The 18,452-nt window shown below is 36.1% G+C and overlaps 1 long non-coding RNA gene across 1 annotated transcript; it reads right to left on the minus strand.

Moving 5' to 3' along the window:
* Nucleotides 1-4,460: 4,460 nt before the first annotated feature.
* On the minus strand, nt 4,461-17,858 carry LOC136856100 (uncharacterized). The gene is made up of 3 exons (XR_010858234.1): nt 17,677-17,858; nt 14,247-14,464; nt 4,461-13,521 (listed from the first exon to the last, which is right to left on the minus strand). It is a non-coding gene; the product is annotated as an uncharacterized lncRNA (long non-coding RNA).
* Nucleotides 17,859-18,452: the final 594 nt, after the last annotated feature.

Below are 18,452 nucleotides of genomic sequence, written 5' to 3' on the forward strand. Positions count from 1 at the left end.
ATCAATTAATTCAATTATTCATTTGTTTATTTATTTATTCATTTATTTACTTGCATATTCATTTTCATTTAGATATATATTTGACTCGATCGTTCTTTTTCCTCTTTTCTTTCTCCTTTAACCAGTTACTTTTTCTCGCCTTTCTACGTGTAGTCAAGATATATTCCATACCGTTTCTTTGTGGGAAAACAGTAAAAATCACACAACACAAATTATAATAAAAAAAGAATTGTATAAATAACATATGTTTATTATTATCAAAACCTACAATATAAGAATAATCGTTAATAAATCAGATGATATGGTGATCTAAGATATTAATGCAACGTCTAACAGTAAAAGAACAAGTGTCAAAATAAATAAGTTTTATAAAACTACTATGATTAGCAGGACATCATAATGTTACTACAGATACCATAAAACATAAATAAAATAAAACAGAATATACTGAATATTTTCAAGAGAAAAAAACATTAGAATATTTCATTACTGCCATTCTTATTTTAATATAAGACAATAAATCACAAGGCATAAGTTATAAATACAAAAGATAACAGATGATTCATAGCCATCTAACCAAATTACAACAGCATTTATTTTAAATTCCAATATTCATATCTGAATGAAAGTTACAGCATCTCCAATCCATTAATACCTGCCCCAACCCCCATTAGCTTGAATAATTGTATCAAGTCTTTCTGGGACGGAGTATTCTACTAGACGTTGGCAATAGTTGGGTCAAACGCCTTAAATTTTCCCACTCAGACACGGCATGATCAACTATTGCTTCTCGAGTCCGCTCTTCCTGTAGATCCCATGTCCTGACCATCATTGCCCACACGTTTTCAATTACATTGATGTCACAACCTTTGCTTGGCCAGTCTATGACAATGATATCTGGATGCTGTCGAAACCAATCCCTGACTAAGTGGCTTGTGTGGATGGAGCTTTTATCATGAACAAAATGAATTTGATTTGGAGCAGGAATCGCTAAGGCGCGTGAATAGAGGGAATAATTGCTTCGAGTATCTCTATATATTGCCTAGCATCCAGGTTGCCATTAATCCTGGTCAAGTCCCCTAGTCCCCAGACCACATCCAACCATGGAAGCTCACACTCTGGCGTCCGCTTTTCCAATTCCTGTATGTTTTGGAGTTCAAATCTTGTGTTCAAAGGTCGCCAGCATGTGTGATTTTTTGGCCGTTGTTTGAAAAGATTTCTCGTCTGTCCATATTACAGAATTCAAAAATTTTGATCATATACATCTTGGGTGTATCTTCTTGCAAATCTCAGTTATGCCCGTCTTGTTTTTCCTGACTTAGCTTTTTCTAGCTGGGATACTGCATCGAAAACCAAGCTCATTAAGATGGCGTCTAGTTGTCTCAGGATTACATTGTAAATTTAGTTCTTGAGTTAGGTCAACTGCTGATGACTGTGGCCTCTCCATCACAGTTTGGGCAATACGCTGATCGTCTTCAGCAGTTAAAACTTTGGTCGCCCACTTCTGGACGGGTAGCGACACTTACCTTCCCGTCAAATCTATTTAACCATTTGGTTACTGTTTTAACATTTAGCCCCATGGTTCTAGCTATGGCTGTCCTATTCATTCCAGCGTCTCTCATGCCAATAATCGCTCCACGTTGGCTGATAATCTCGGCCGATCTGCACGCCCTGTTACCTTATGCACTCTCTGTTGATCCGGGTCTATGAACACCGTCCATTCTGATTTGGCAAGGAAAATGATACATTATCCTATGTGTTACGAAAATAAGATTGATTGGAGATATAATTAGTCTTTACAAAGCATTGGGGCAGCAAAGGCCATACAGTGCTTTGAATTAAAGAATAGGTCAGAGAAAATGGATAGCAATAATAATAATAATAATAATAATAATAATAATAATAATAATAATAATAATCCAAAGAAAACTCATAATCACATGAGTCAATATAATGGGGGTAAATCCACAATGGTGTGACTGTTTAGTTTTGTTATTTAAAATATACAGCAGAAAGCTTTCAAGACCTGCACGGCCCTCCTTGTCAATCTCAATTTTAAATAACAAAACTAAACAGTCACACCATTGTGGATTTACTTTTCCAATAATAATAATAATAATAATAATAATAATAATAATGAAAGCCGAAATATGGACAGTAGATACAAATTGTTTTAGAATTCAAACCGGTAGTTCTTAATTTTTATCCGATAACCCCCAAAGGCATCTCAGGATATTGCCTGGACTTAACGGTCCGACACCACCCGAGCATGTGTGCTCACGTGGCAGGTGGTTAGTAAGTTCCAAATTGGTAAAAGTTTTCAGTTCAATATAAAGCTGAAAGGAAAAGATTAAAACAATAGTTTTAGATAGCAAAAATCAGTGAATTGTTATCCTTCAAATAAAATGTGGTCAACACCCTTCTACTCTTAAGACTACTCATCAGTGTAGATTTTTATATATTTTTTTTACCTTTATGTAGGGTAGTAATTTAGAATGAATATCAAAATTCAGTCACTTCAAATGACCCATTCCCATTAATATAAGTTTTTATCCCTACATAATGAGAAACCAAGTCATGGAAATTTCTTTTGATATTGCTGTGGTAGGAGTCAATGCTAAAGAAATAAACAAAATTAAGATATAATCCTTTAACCCTTTGTGACCCCAAATAAACCCAAATGACCCTCAGGGATCACAACACCCAGTTTAAGAACCACTGATTCAGACTGTAAAACCAAGCTCTGAGACAGCAAAGGGAATTGAGTGCTGTTTTAAGAATCAATCTGAGAGTGGACAGCAAGAATAAACAACGTTGACGAATGGAGGATAGTTGTATAACAATTATATTTGCAGATAGGCCTAGGGATGAAGGGGAGCTATGAAGATTAGCTAATGCCTTCGTTACACAGCGAAAGGTGGAATGACAGCAATATCCTTCCAACGGGAGAGAGAAAGAAAGAAATTAACTAGATCTTAACAATCTCCATACAAAAATTGAATTTGACCTCATCTAAGCTGAAATAGACTTTTTATCCCAACATGGTCAGACATACAGTAAGCAGCATTAAATATAATTTATATTTATATATATATATATATATATATATATATATATATATATATATATATATTATATATATATATATATCACATATAATTCAATAAACTTATAGAATTAATCTTTCCTGAATAATGTCTTACGTGTTTGGGGTTTATTTCTTCTTTTTTCCTTGGCGAGACTGTTGACGCAGGAATCAGAGGTGTTCCATTACGACGTTCGTTGGGCGACAACCGATTCATTGATTTTTTTTTTTTTTGTATTCAATTAATAGCATTACAACTTAATAGAAACCTAAGTATCTCTTCTAAGGTTCCTACCTTATCAGATCAAAAATAATGTATAATCTTATCATGATAACTGATGATTAAAACTGATTGGCAAACAACCTTGTTTAACCAAATTACACCATAAGAGTTTAGAGTGCCCGCCACCATTTTCAGTACACAGACCCGTTGTCCAGTAAGAGGTCAGATGGAATTCACCTTTATGCCCGGAGACATCCACGAACTTATATGAGTGACTTTACCAGCTTGGGGTCTAAACACCATGTCCTTAGGCTGACATTTCATGTGTACCTAACATAGCTAGGAGGGATAAATAACACACTGGCCCAGTTTTAGTATTAGTGTGAGAGCTTACAAATTCATGACATCGTCGATAATTAGACTAAATACCTTGCCAAAGGCATGCTGTAATTTTTTGCCGTTTAGAATTACTCTGTTTCACTGAATGCAAAAGATGAATTTCAGAATTTTTCCTGTCATATAATGGGGTGAGGGAACTTCACTTTAGGTTAATTTTTAATTGGACAGTTTTGTTACTGCGAAAGTATTCCCTTGTAAAGTTCAGTTAGCATTAGCTTTGGAGAAACTAGTTGCCGTTTCGTTACAGAAGAGAATTTTTATAGGTGTTTGTGTCGCTTATGCTTCTGGTGGTTAATGAATTTCAGTTTTTTAATTTAGAGTTGGAGACGAATCCCTCTAAAATGAGGTGGTTATATAATGGCACTGTTATGGAGCAATTTGCTTTAGATTGATACAAGATTTGGCTTTGCTCTGTGGATATATGTATAACTGATTCAGTTTCAGCTAGCAGGCCTAACTCAGTCGTGGTAACTGACAGTTCATTAGAATGTCATCTGGTTTTCCAGTTAATATACCTGATCTTAGGTAAAACTTAAGAAATTTTCTCTGATTTATCTTTTAAGATATCAGTGAACTTGTTTTAGGGTTTTCTAAGTTTTGATTATCAGAGTATGAGAAAATGTATGTATTAATGGTGTCGTGAAATATTCAAATTATCTAGGTAGGATTCAGGATATCCTTTCCCTAAAGATGGGTTTGTGCTTTAATATAGTCCATGCTCTTGCTGCCCAAGAATTCGAGGTGTTATTTTACAGAGGTAGATTTATGAAAGTGTTGAAGTGTGTGGCTTTATATAGTACAGTATTTTTAATGAGTTCTATGTTTGGAAGTGTAAAATGCAGGGTGGTTTTTTGTTCTTGATTGTAAAATTTGGACCACAGTGAAACTTGAAAAGTACAAGAGTTTGATTCTAAAAGGTAGAGAGCTCTCTTCATTTGGTCAGTATTGCCTTGTTACGAAAGCTTCCTGATGTGTTCTACGATGATCTCATTTTGGACGAAGAGTAAGTTTGGTCTGACAGAAGAGAACAAAATTGTGGCTGTGGTATTGGGCAACAAGGAAGTGTTTGTGATACTCTGGTATTGAGTAGTTACTTGGTGACAATGGAGGACAGTAGCCTTGCACGTCTGACCATTCACCCGACTCGATCACTTACATCGAATGGTGTCTTGCCATTAGACGATTTAGGTATTTTGGTCACGCGTCTGCTTTTGGGATGACTGTATGTGTCTTTGTGTAATTAATTGGTTTTGTTGTAACAGAGATTGGAGGATGGCTTGTAATTTTAAGTAAAGTGAATTGATTGTTTGGTTTACTTGTGAAATTCTTAAATTTGTTCAGAAAGACATCTGAGAATATAGAAAAATATCCCATACTTTTGTAAGTAAATTTATTTTTAGTTTCTCAAATTTTAATATAAATGGTTAGTGTGCTGTGTATTTAAGGAATAGCTAAAGTAATATGTTACCATATGAAAAAATAGGTGTTTAACTGATGAGTTATTTTGTAGCAAAACTAAAATTTACAAAAAATGCTTTTAAAAGTAGTTCAAACTTAGTCATTCAATGATTTCTGTTGTCAAAAAGTCTTTAAATGTGGAACTCAGTGTTTTGACAAGTTAAAATTGAATGCTCTATCACCAAATCTACAAGGAGAAAATTCAGTGAAAAGTAGATAGAAGAATGAAGTCTAAAAAAACCTAGCTTGTGGAAGTTTTAGAAATTAATTGAACTTGTTCCGACGTATCAAAGTGAAAATTTGGACTTTGAAAATTTGTAAAAGTTTGAAATGTTCTGACAGATGAAAGCATTGAAAAGTGGTGAAATTAGTCATAGGGTGGGTTGTCACAGCACCTTGGTCATAGTTTGCTTGAAGCATCGCATGGCGGTGCAAAATTTTTGAAGCTACATGCTTGTAAAATGGCACTACACTAATTTCTTTGTCAGTCATTACATTTTGATGTTAAAATTGAGATTACTGTAAGATGCTAAGAAAGGGCAATGCAAGGCACCCTAGTTAGTTTTAGTCAACCCAATATTGAAAGTATGTTACCATAGTTAAGTTGTATTGCTCATTCTATGAGATTGAATAAAACTTGTTTTCGTCAATAAAATAGAGGTTCCTTTGGTTTAGAATCTCAAGAAAACCATAGAATTTCTCAATTATAGAAAATGTGAGCTGGTAATTACAGTATTCTTAGGCCATTTGCAGTTAGAAATTCTGGCGTTCAAAGTCTATGGGTATTCGATGCCAAGTTTCTCGAGAACTCTACGCAGCCATTTTCTTTGGTGCGAAATCAATCGTAGGAGAAACGTATGCCAAGGTTATTGTGGAAAGTTCTAGGGAAGTAAGACCTTGTCCCATCTTGAGTAATTGGCTGTTAATTTAGAAAACTGCTCCAAATCTTATTCAAAACTTGTAATTGACTGGTTACCTCTGAGGACACCAGCTCTTTAGGGTATATCAATGCTGGCTCTAAGGGTTTAAAAAACAATCTTGTTACCATTCTATGTATTTTAAAGGTGAAATAAAAAAAATTGCTTATTTTATGGGTTTTAATACACCAGGTGGAAAATTACAATTATATAAGAAAACCTGTGAAGACACTTTAAAGTAATTTTTTTATTGGGTCATTTCAATATGGTACGCTAAATTTACTAATGACACCTGTGCTGATCACTCCGTTATTGAAGCTAACCTCTTGCTTCCATTATGGTTCTCGATCATTCACTGTGACCTCTGAATCAGGCTTCATTGTCTAGTGAACTTCCCATAATGCCCCCTCAATCTAGCTTCACTACAGTTCAACCTATATTTCTATCTAGTATGCTTCATTTAACCCTATTGTACATTATTGCAGCCTATCTTTATATACTGGAGATCAAGTTTCACCCATTTCACAGCAGTCTACCCCCAATTTTCTTGTTTTCATCAATCATATCTAATACTACTGACCTATACGAAATTTATGCTCTCAACTTGCAGTCCGACCTTACACATTCACCCTTTTCAGTGGGGTTCCACCGGGCCCCCTCAATCTAGCATTACAGCAGTCTACCTCTCGTGTTCTATTTGCTGCACCTTAATAAACCTCTTAAACTACCATTACTGCTAGTTTCCCTGCTTATCATCCATTGCAGCTTTCTACAGACATTACTTTCGATTAGGCCTCCAAAATCTATAATTACTGTAGTCAACCCTCTTACATTCTCTGAGCTTCCGACAGCTTCCCAATCGAGAATTATTATTAGTCAACCCTTACATAACATCTGACATCTTGCGATAAAAAAAACTATTCAAAACTCACTTGACATATACAAAAAATAATTTCATGACCATGATGGAAGTTAACACCACAAAGGGGCAAAGCCTTGAACATTCATTATCCTTTTAAACATGCTGGGAAATTATGAATTAACAAGCAAATCTTTACAGTGCAATTTGTGAAACCTTTCTCCTTTGGTGGCTCAAAAATAGCAATTACAGTGCAAAGTACTCACATCCGCTGGATATAGAGTAAATAATGATTGTACGCCATAACACATTGGCTAGAGTAAATACCTATATACCATAACAAATCACACTGGATAGTTGAGTAAATAAATCATATACCATGACAACATATTTTACACTTGTACTATGTATCTTAGCCAATAACAGTATCTTCAGCCAATAAATCTACAATAACTCAAAAGGGTTGATTGAAACAACACATCCCCAAGGAAGTAAGGCCTCAACATTTTTCTCCTTACTGTAGCAGTGAATTCCCTTTCCCAGTTTCAGCATCTTTAAATATCATGCATGAAATGACCCACAGCACTAGAAGAAAACATTTAGGAAAAAAATTGGAACGGGTTAGAATGAACAATTGCCAACTGGGTTCCACAACAGGGAAACTGCCAACACAAAATCTTTATCCTGTACAGTACATGAAATGACCATGGAAAAGTGTTTGCACGTCAAAGGATCTTGAGTACCCAAAAGAGTATTAAGAAAAGCAGGGGGTGCCTGAAAAACTTATTGTGCAGGTGAGGGCACCACACAATAAGTTACAAATAAGGCAGCAACAGGTACATATATAAAAAAATTGTTGAGTTTATCAAACATCAGCACTTAGCCCCCATATTCATATCAGTCATGACAGATGTTACAATTACAGAAAGGAGGCACCTGTAGCTTCACCAACATCGAAGAGTGATGAATGGGAAATGGAACAATCAGTGACAAAATTATCAGACATGAATATGGAATGAGAAAGGGGCCAAGAGTACATGACAGATGTCTATTATGAAACATTAGTTTTTAATGTTGCCACAAAAGTTAAGATAACCTTTAAACCACATAAGGTGCATTATGTCAGTCAGTCTCTAAGACAGGGGAATGCAAGATTTTGGCAAAAATGCAGATGAAAACATCAGTTACTGCTAGATAAAAATTACTTTGCTGTCAGCCAGAGACCCACAAAGTACTGACCTGACCTAACAAATTTTCTGTTGAAGGACAAGGTATACGGAGGAAAATGAAAAACGCTGGCAAAGAATAGGAATGGGAGACAGTGAAAGGCTTGTATGGGGGAAGGCAGGAGGGAACAGATAATGTTTGGAAAAGAGAAGTTGTTGGAGAAGGATCAATATCAATACAATGTAAAAAAGAAAAATTCAAAGAAAGCAATGAGGAACAACAGAATGATGCCGCAAATGCTTTGAGAGTCTTCTAATTGAAGAGAATGAATATAAGCTAAAGGAAAATGAAAAGATAAAAGGGAACACCACAGAATGTGATAAAGAGAGACTGCAGGAGCCCCAACACAAAACTTCAGGCACCTGAAAAACTAATTATTCCAGGGTAAACCAAAATACCTGTACATGGAACCACTGAAATTATTATTCAAAATGACAGAATATCCACTTGGGCAATTCTTGATGGCCACTAACTACTAAGCCAAGCTTCCAAAGAACACAACACCCATATGTGAGAAATAATGTAGATAAGAAAATAACAATAGAGTAATAACAAAGATGAAGAAACTACAGAAAAGGTGTACATGGCACTTTAAAATAGCATTTTAGTAGAGGATATGAAGACAATACAATACAATGTGGAAAATTTACCACAGCAAAGGAGCAAGACTGATAGAACACAGCCTAAAGCTACGAGAGGACATAGTGTATGGCTTTAAAAAAAAAAAAGGACTTGCACTACTACTGCTGCTAAGAAAAAATCATACAATAAAAGTTATATGCACTTCAAATTAGTACTGTACATTTTGCAAATGTCCTGCATTGAGGATCCAAGCAAGTAATTAGATGGTCAAAGACCATACGAGAGGCTGACCGAGAAAGTTACAGTGCTTCATTACACCCCGAGATCTGGAGTGAAGACAATGGAGGATACAACCAGATAATTTGTGAATTGTTGAAATCGAAATCTATCCAGGATCAGCACCAAGCCCATCATAGTTCACCATACTAAAAGAAAGTTAAAAAGTATTGAAGGAGAGGTACCCAGGAGCTTCTGCATGCAAACAATTTCATGTAACTACAGTAGTCAATTCACAGAAAACTTCTTACAACAATGCTTGACAGATGGCATATTGGAGTGAAATGAGGAAAGGTCTTCGTGAACCAAACTAAGCTTAAACTGAAAGAACCCAAGCTCTATGGACAGGGCATGGTCTGTAAAATAGCTGTGTGGATGCTGTGAGCATGGGGAAGAGATGCTATTATTTAATGTATCAAATGTAATACGCAGTGTAACATGACCATAATTACACAGTTTAAATGGAGCATGGGACTTTTATTGCCCAGTATACACAGGAGTTACTAATAAAGAGAAGAGGGGGAGGGGAGGAGGAGGATTAGTTGATAGTGGAGGGACAGACTTTGGAAGTGTCAGATCAGATCTTTAATCTTGGTGATTTACTGTGCTGTGAGGATGTAACTGACATGGCAGGAATGAAAGGACAGAGCAACAATAATCTGGATAAAATGAGACCAATAAAATGCATGCGAAATACAAGCAATAACACTTACGCAAGTTCAAGACCTCCTGTGTTACTACACAGTACACAGTAGACATGAGTGCAAAGGAAATGGAGATTCTCATTTATGGCTACATTGCACCAAGATTGTAAAGCCAAATATAAAAAAAAATCTTATACAGAAAAGTTCAAAGAAAACAGTGCTTCAAAATACTTCTATTACAAATAATTTTACTGAATGGCAAAAAAACGCATAATTCACTGAATGGCAAAAAAACGCATAATTCACAAGTAGTGTACATCAATACTTACAAAAACACTTAGACAAGAACAAAAATACAGCAATGCTACATTTATTAGAGCAGTAAAACATCAAACAGCAATTACACAATTATCTATGCAGACCTGGACTTTGGGTAAGGTTGTGGGGTACAACCACAGCAACTTAGCTGATATTTCTTGCTATTTCCCTAAGCACTGTGAGGCTTTATATAATATATACATTAATATTATGGATATTTTAATCTGACCAAAAGTTATAAATGATGGGGTGATAAAATAAATGTAAATATAATCATATCTACTTAACAGGTTATTTACAACTTTCATCAGAGATAAATACTGGTGTCCATTAAGGATTAGCAGTGAACTGTTCACTCTATCACAATACTAGAAGCTATAAATGAGTGCACAGAAGCTGGTCCTGGGAGCTGCCTCATGCAGATGACCTAGTGCTTACTACAGCATGAGGAAGAATTGGTGGATATGTTTACAAAGTGGAAGAGAGGAAAGGACTGACAATGTGAGCAAAACAAAGCTTAAGGTAACTGGAAAGGAAACACAGGAAATGTGCAAGAATGAACTGTACTACGGATTGCAGAGGACAAATGGTGTCACAAGGCGCTTAAGATTACATATTTGGATGAAGTAATTTTTGAAGCCCAAGATACAATGCAACAGCAATGGAAAGAGGGGGCCAGGAGGTTGAGAACCTCTTATGATAGATGGGCATTTCCAAGAGGTACAACCTTTTTGTTATCATGAAGAGACACTGGACTTCTGATTGGCACATAAGGCCTGTACTACTGTATGCAGCAGAAGTATAGGCACAGACAAGGGAAATAGAAAATGTGAAAAACTGTGACCATAGGAGGTTAAGATTCATGGCTAGAGTATGTTGGGATATTGTATTATGAATGATGAATTGGTGAAGAGATATATCAGGTCAGAAAAAAAAAAGACAGATGTCAAAGATTTAAACGACTCAGACATTTGATGATAGAGAAGGAGGGTCAGTTGCTCAGAGAAGTCGTAGCGTGACAAAAACAGCAGGAAGGCCAAAGATATGGAGAAGGAGGATAGATTATGACCTAGTCCTGATGGAAGATCTGGCTGAATGAGCACAGGACAGAAGAATGGGGAGAACTCATTTCACATTCAACCCCTTAAAGATAAAAAGCTGATGTAGAAATGTTTTATGATGATGATGATAGTGACATGTCATTTATAATACTGGCTGGAATGGTGATGGAAGACTACGTACACACACAATTACATCCACCAGGTATTCACCTATTTGTAACCCATCTTTATCTCTACTTTTACTGTGTGGCAACTATTTACTTTCATTAATATAAAAGTTGTCACAGTTCTTGTAACTGCATGTGGCACGGTAGGCTTAACATTAGTAAAAGGTTTTTAATCACAACCTTAAGTCTAGGTCTGCATGTATACCCAATGTATTTGACTGCTTTGCTTCACATTCTATAACCATGGAACTGCTGTAAATTGTTTAATTTTACTTTAATAAAAGTATTGTTGCTCTTTCCTGTCTACTTCTCTAGGACTTAATCGTGAATTAGTTTACGGACTTTCTGTCAATTTGATGTGATTAACACAATTCTGTCTGTTTTTTATCTGTTATTATACGATGTTGATTCCTTTCACTAGTAAAATTTACATTATTTAAATAATTAATGATGCAATATATTGGTTTTAAGGCTTTAGGTCATTTACCTGGTTTTCATACATCCACGGCAATTTTCAATAGCTTTCGTACACTGTCCGCTGTTCAATAAATTTACATTCATATTGCTTCATTCTTCAAATGCTTTTAATAATTTAGCTTTATTTTCTTAAATCTTAAATTATTTGCTCCATATAGAGATAAATGGTGAAAATATTATTCATTGTGTAATTCAATATACCTTGTGTTTCATGACACAAACCTCTTATTCTCACTTGAGCCTAACGATCAGTTAAGATGCAGACAAACCAAACAGCTATTTAAACCACTGAGAAGTGATGGGTACCGATGAATGTGGCCTCCACATACTAGGGCAGGTCTCCCATCTTATCTCTCAGAGGTTGTCTTTCCTTAAATCAGTCTCAATACAATGTCTACAGTCAAGAGAAGTTGGGAGGGCACTCCCAATAAAGTTAGATGGCATCGATCCCAGAAACAAAATTCTGTATAAATTATTGTGAAGTATCAATTAAAAAGTACAGATAATGTTTTAAGATAATTGAGAGAGAGAGAGAGAGAGAGAGAGAGAGAGAGAGAGAGAGAGAGAGAGAGAGAGAGAGAGAGAGAGAGAGAGAGAAACTCATCAATTCATAAATGAGCAAAAATTCTCAAGGAATAAGCCTATAGAGGCACTGACCAATGCAGAAAGCTTCAATGGCATAGGGACCCACTTTTGATGAGAAAACAAAATAGAAATCAAATGAATACTTGAATAATATATAAAATAAAGAATTATGAATGCCAAATACAAACTGGAGGTATAGTAGTCCCTCTCAAGCTTACAGTACTAATATTTAGCATAAACACTGTTGAGAGGATAACCGTACTAAAGATTAACAGCTGGCTCAAATTTGCCACCTTCCATTTTTGAGTTGCTCAAGGAACCTTTAATATTTTGCTGTAGAACCTCTGCAACTCAAACTTGTTCTTCACACAGCCTACATCCACATCCAATGCTGACCATTTCTCTTCCGCAAGGATAACTAAAGAGAATTATTGGAGACTGACTGATTGATTGAAGAAATTTAGGCTATCCAGCCAAGAAATGGGGCAGGATAGCAAGATAGAGAGATCTAAAATAAACCCCACTCCCAGTTACAGGTATTAAGACAGCAAAACTGAAGAAAGGAAGTCAGGATGGAGGTAGAGTAAGAGGCTAAATAGTGGATGCAGCAAGGAATTGAGGGGATACTGCAAACACTCTTTAGTAATGCATACAGTGCTGCACATGTGGCATACTGACAACATTCCTTCCCCTACTGAGAAATCATCATAGATGATGCTGACAGAGAAAGATATGCAAAAAATGGAACTCTGCATCCTTCCCAGAGTGCAGGAACAACTAACACGACCATAGCTAAATTCAAAGTCTACTACTTATGCCACATGTTCACCAGGGGTGCTGAAGCAACTGCATCTAGGCAAAAGCTCCAAGAGTTTTGGAAAGAATTAAACATTCTCAGTGGTATCCAGACCAGATATGAGAGAACCATTACCAGTGAAGGAGAACCAGTCTACTGCTAACCCTCACTTTCAAATGTTTGGTCTGTCTACCCAAGGGAGAATAGGCTAAAGTGAAAATGAAAAGGTTTGTAAATTATACAAGTGCATATTCAAATTGAGTTGCATGATTACAAGGGTACCAGACTTACTAGCCCATTACAGGAGACACCTTTGAAAAAATAATAAAAATATACCGTATAACTTTTTCTGATCCATTCTTGAGATATCCGGTGGTAATGGTCCTCTTATCATCTTAGGAAGGAAGTCTGTTTCAAAATGAGCCTCTCATATGTTGCCAACATTACCTGGAATGAAGAGAAAGAAGTTTAGTACAGTATAAAGAGTCAGCTGTCATCTCAACACTGACAAAAGGGTATCGACTTCACAAATGTTTGCAAAACCTAACAAGCTAACTGTTTACAAGGCTATTTAAATCTGCCAATTAAAACTTATCAATAAATGACTACAGTACTGTACAATAATGCAAGATTCTTGTACAGTACTAGAGTTTATTTAGACTTCTCTCAAATTATTGCAAATAAAACCTTAAATTAAACATGCATTTCAATTTTCAAGTCATTTGGGGAAATGTATGTCTATCAAAAAATTCTGAATTGCTCTTTTCATCCTAGTTATACAACCTAACCCATATATTTCTTTTCAAATTTTCCACAGCGTATCTAACCCTTTGGAGAGCACTTGAACAGCCTCAACATAATTTAAAATGCAACCTTAGTCGTGATATGTCAACAGCTCGAACTTTTTTGGTTTTAGGCGAAAACCTACTTTTTGCGTTATTTCCTTTAACATTCGGCAATCTAGTACAACTATTCAGTTTCAAGATGATTTTGTGTATTACTGCAGGTATAAGTAGGGTGAGCTACTGCATTTGGCTGTTATTGTTAGGCTGTACCTTACAGTACTGCATTACACATATTTTGAGGCGTCTCCTTTTTGCAGATCTCTCTCAGAAAGTGAGCCAAATTAATCTTAGGCTGAATGATAGTGACAAAATACCCATTAGGATTACCTTATATAGAACTGATGCACACTACAAGACATGCAAGCTGGTTCCCGGTTATCAGCTAGTATGTTAATTTTCGTTACTGGCCGTAAGCCGAGGTGGCATCGTCCTGGGGTGGTCATTACTACCGCTAGCTAGGGTACAGAGTATGGCATCTGCAGGTTCAACAATTAACCGTAGCGGAGTTTCCAAGGTCACTCTAGAGGGCATGGCTTTCTGGTGTTCTGAAAGTGATAAAGAAATTCCAAAGCTTAAAATGCTATAAATCTTCTCTTATTCACAAGGTATTCGGCTGCAAGTTTGGACTGTAAAGTTGTATGTGCGTAGTCCCAGTGTTCAGTCACCAGCCATAAAAATCACAAAAAAGTTAAATTACATATTAAATATATAAAATATAAGTAATGAAGATTTTTTATAAATTTGTTTAAAAAAAACGGCAAAAGGTTTAACTACTAATGACATTATACATGTAAAGTGTTTGCAGTACAATGGGGTTGCTTATAGAGGTTTATGAGGTGCCTAGGTTCTTTTTACAGGGTTCATTCAACCTACAAAATTTTTCAACTAAAATCACAAGTCTTAGAACAAATTAATGAACTAGTCTGAGGCATCACTATACCTAAATGGTGGCCACTCGCTCTATAAAATCAGCAGACAAGTGCAAATACACCCTTACAGGTTATACATGTGGTACTGTTTTATTACTTATGCCGACATACATTACTGAATTCACAACTGTGTTCAACAGCCTGCAAGACACTTCATGTCATTTACTGGTAAATACCTAACCACTGTGATCATAAAATGCTCTGTATACATAAAAGTAGGTCTGGCAGTAGCAAATGCAGAAATAAAAGGCAGAGTAACCCTGTTTGAAAATGCTGAAAAAGATTGTATATCTGATTTTGTTACTTATTGTATTACTGTAACACTACATTCCGACATTCAATATATATTTTAGTACAAAAAAACTAGCATTTCAATGCCTAAACCTTTCCTCTTAACATTGAATGTTGCTTAAAATTAAGCCAGCCTTGTGCTGGTATGGGGTCTTGCTCCTGGAACTGCCTGAAAAGTTATCACTGAAATGGACAATAATCAATCTTGAATCACAGTCAGGCAAGAATCAAGGCAGGACGAATGACAATTAAAAATGTAGAGAACATACCACTAAAAATATTCTCAATAAATATGTATGACCGAGCACTACAGTAAAGGGCCTATATATTACAGTACAGGAGGATCACTTGAGGAATTCACTGAGAATTTCAGATTTTACCATCTTTTATTTACAACTTTTGAAAAATTTACCATTTTTTGTTTGCATTTTTATGGTCATCCCAAAGGTGTTGGTACTACACACGGCACCCTGGGAGAATTTTCCACAGATTTACCATTTTTGTACATAACTAGTATTTTAAAGCATAACACTTCTGCATTTGTCATGTAGGTGTACGCTTATGTTTATGGATGCATTCCTTTTTTGACTTATAACAAACACTGAGAATTATACTTCATGCATCTGTATGAATGCACTGTTCACTGTTAACTCAGAAATGCAGGACTAAGACCAGATTCATTTCCATGGAAAGAGACAAAATGTTTGTCTGGACACCTAACAAATTTGTTTTGACACGTCTGAAAATTATCTCCCTTTGAAGGGCCTACGAATAAACAAATCTTTATGTAAATGAGCATCATAATCATTATTAAACGAAAACTCCAAAATACTGTGGTTTGATTACCGACTCATTCATATGCAAAGGAAAATGTAGCCTAGCATAGCACAAACATGCCCAAAAGATAGTTCAACAAAAACATGCCAGCATTTAACTAGCTCAACCAGGTTGACATGCAAGGAGGTACGCTCGACATAAGACCACATTTTAATATCTACTTCAGGTTCTTTATAAGGCAAATAAACACACACTAGAAGCTCAAGTGAGTTGGAGAAAGGTACAGAGCAGGGACTGATGGGTTAGATACCCCGATAACAAAGAAGCCACCTTACAAGGTTAGACAACAAGTATCGGTCCCATCTATTTTAGCATTTGTTACATCTAGTACACTCGCCAGATGGTATTATTTTACTTTAAACCATTACTGCATGTTGGACTTGAAAAACTAAACCATTACTGCATGTTGGACTTGAAAAACCACCTTCCTTTGTTTTAATATATACCAGGAATGTTTTTGATAACTGTTTCATTAATATATAAGTACCTTTAGAGATAGTGGATACTACTTTAGGCTATATATTACAATTTGGGGGACCACAGCTGGAAAATGAGGTCTTTGGGTGGGGAAAACAAAAGTTAAATAGGACAATAATCCCACTAATAACTCTTTCAGATTAAATAAGTTGATGGAACGTTCTCAAACTAATATCATGCACTAAGGTAAGGACCTGGTACCCTACATACAGTAGCGTAACTCGCGTTAGTGGCGTCCGGGGTGGACTGAAAGTGCCACTCCATTCCTGTGCTAAAAAGTACCGAAGTGGTGAAAATTAAATGCACATTTTAGTTCTTAACATCTTTATCATTTATTTTATTTCATAAAGCTAAAATAAAAACCGCAGAGCAGATGTACTACACAACTCTATGAGCTTTGTCAGAAGCGAATTCGCTGGTAACGAATGAGCGCGACCCAAGAGGAGAAGGAAACCAGGGTTGCCGTTGTAAAAAATTGCTCACTGCCCAACAGCAGAGTCGATAAATTGCTGTTCAGTGTTCCAATCAGTAAAACTACTTAAGTTGCACGTCCTGATTCCTGCCAGTCGCCAACTGCAACAGGTTACTGCCTTTTTGAGGGGGTTCGGGGGGAGGGGGGGAGGGGTACAACGCCTAAAATTAGGTTAGGCAGGTATGATCTGGTTAGGTCAGGACCTGGCAGTATAGGAAAGGTTATGTCTATTTAGGTGTGAGGAGGCTGTCGTGGTCGATGACTGGTGGGAATCAGGCCCCTCAACTACAGAAGCTTTACCTTCCAATCAGACAAATATGCTGGAGAATCTAGAATTATGCCAAACCAGACCTGCTCAAAAGATGCCAGAGTGCCACCCCCTGGACAGTGCTGCCAAGGCGAACCGCCACCCTGCTTTGTCACGCCATTGCCTACATTGGGTTGGGTTAAGTGTGGTTGGTTAGGTTACTTGTAATGATAAGTCAGAAAACGTTCAAAACATCATTAAAACAGTACTTTGTAACTGAACCTCAACCATGCTGGGACCCTCGTCTTGGGGCAATAATAATTTAAATTTTAAAATAATAACAATGGTTTTGACGTTACTAATGGCCTAAAATAGTCAGTATTTTGTTATTTAACCTAAAACCTGCTGGGCTACCTTAAATACCAAAATTTCTTTTTGTTCATGTGAAAACTGTCAGCATTTGATGGACTAAAATAGTTTAACCTTCTTGGTCTTGTATCTTACCAGTCGCCATTATTGGGTCTTCTGAGACACTGATCTTGTCCAATGGGTTTTCTTCCCTGGTGCCAGTAAAACCACGCACTAAATCAATAACTTTGTATATATACAGGGCAACACGATTAATTATAACGTGGAATGAGAGCAAAAATGGCTGATTAGTCAATTTAAGGTTCCTTGGTAATTTGGTAAACTTCATTCAGAGTAAGCAGGAAAGTGGTGCCGGTTCCGTGACGTCACGAGGTTCCCCAACACAGGGCAGAAAATAAGCCTGCATTTTACCGTTTGATGGGTGTTATTTCTCTATCACAATTTTATATTAATAAATATCTGGAAGAGATAAATCCCTGGCAGAAGCAGCCATCCACACCGGAGAAGAGTATTCTAGTAAAGTAAGTACAAATGAGTTAAAATAGGTTGCACTTTATATATATATATATATATATATATATATATATATATATATATATATATATATATATATATATAATTAATATAGAAATATATAAATGTGTGTGTTTTTGTACGTATGTACATCAATTGCATATACAAGTATGTATGTATGTATGTATGTATGTATGTATGCATTTCACGAGAAAATCTAAAAAATTTTTAAGACGAATGAAAATGTGAACGAACTTATATAAGACTCCTGTCACCCATTCTTCATTTTTGTTCTGAAACATAAAAGGAAAAACAAATATGGCCAAAAATTGCAGCAGAGCAAACATCCTCAGATCCAAAAGCGGCCATCAGAACATAAATCCGAGACTTCAAATTAC

This window comes from Macrobrachium rosenbergii, chromosome 34 (genome assembly GCF_040412425.1).
Source record: "Macrobrachium rosenbergii isolate ZJJX-2024 chromosome 34, ASM4041242v1, whole genome shotgun sequence".
In the NCBI taxonomy this organism is placed as follows: Eukaryota; Metazoa; Arthropoda; class Malacostraca; order Decapoda; family Palaemonidae; genus Macrobrachium; species Macrobrachium rosenbergii.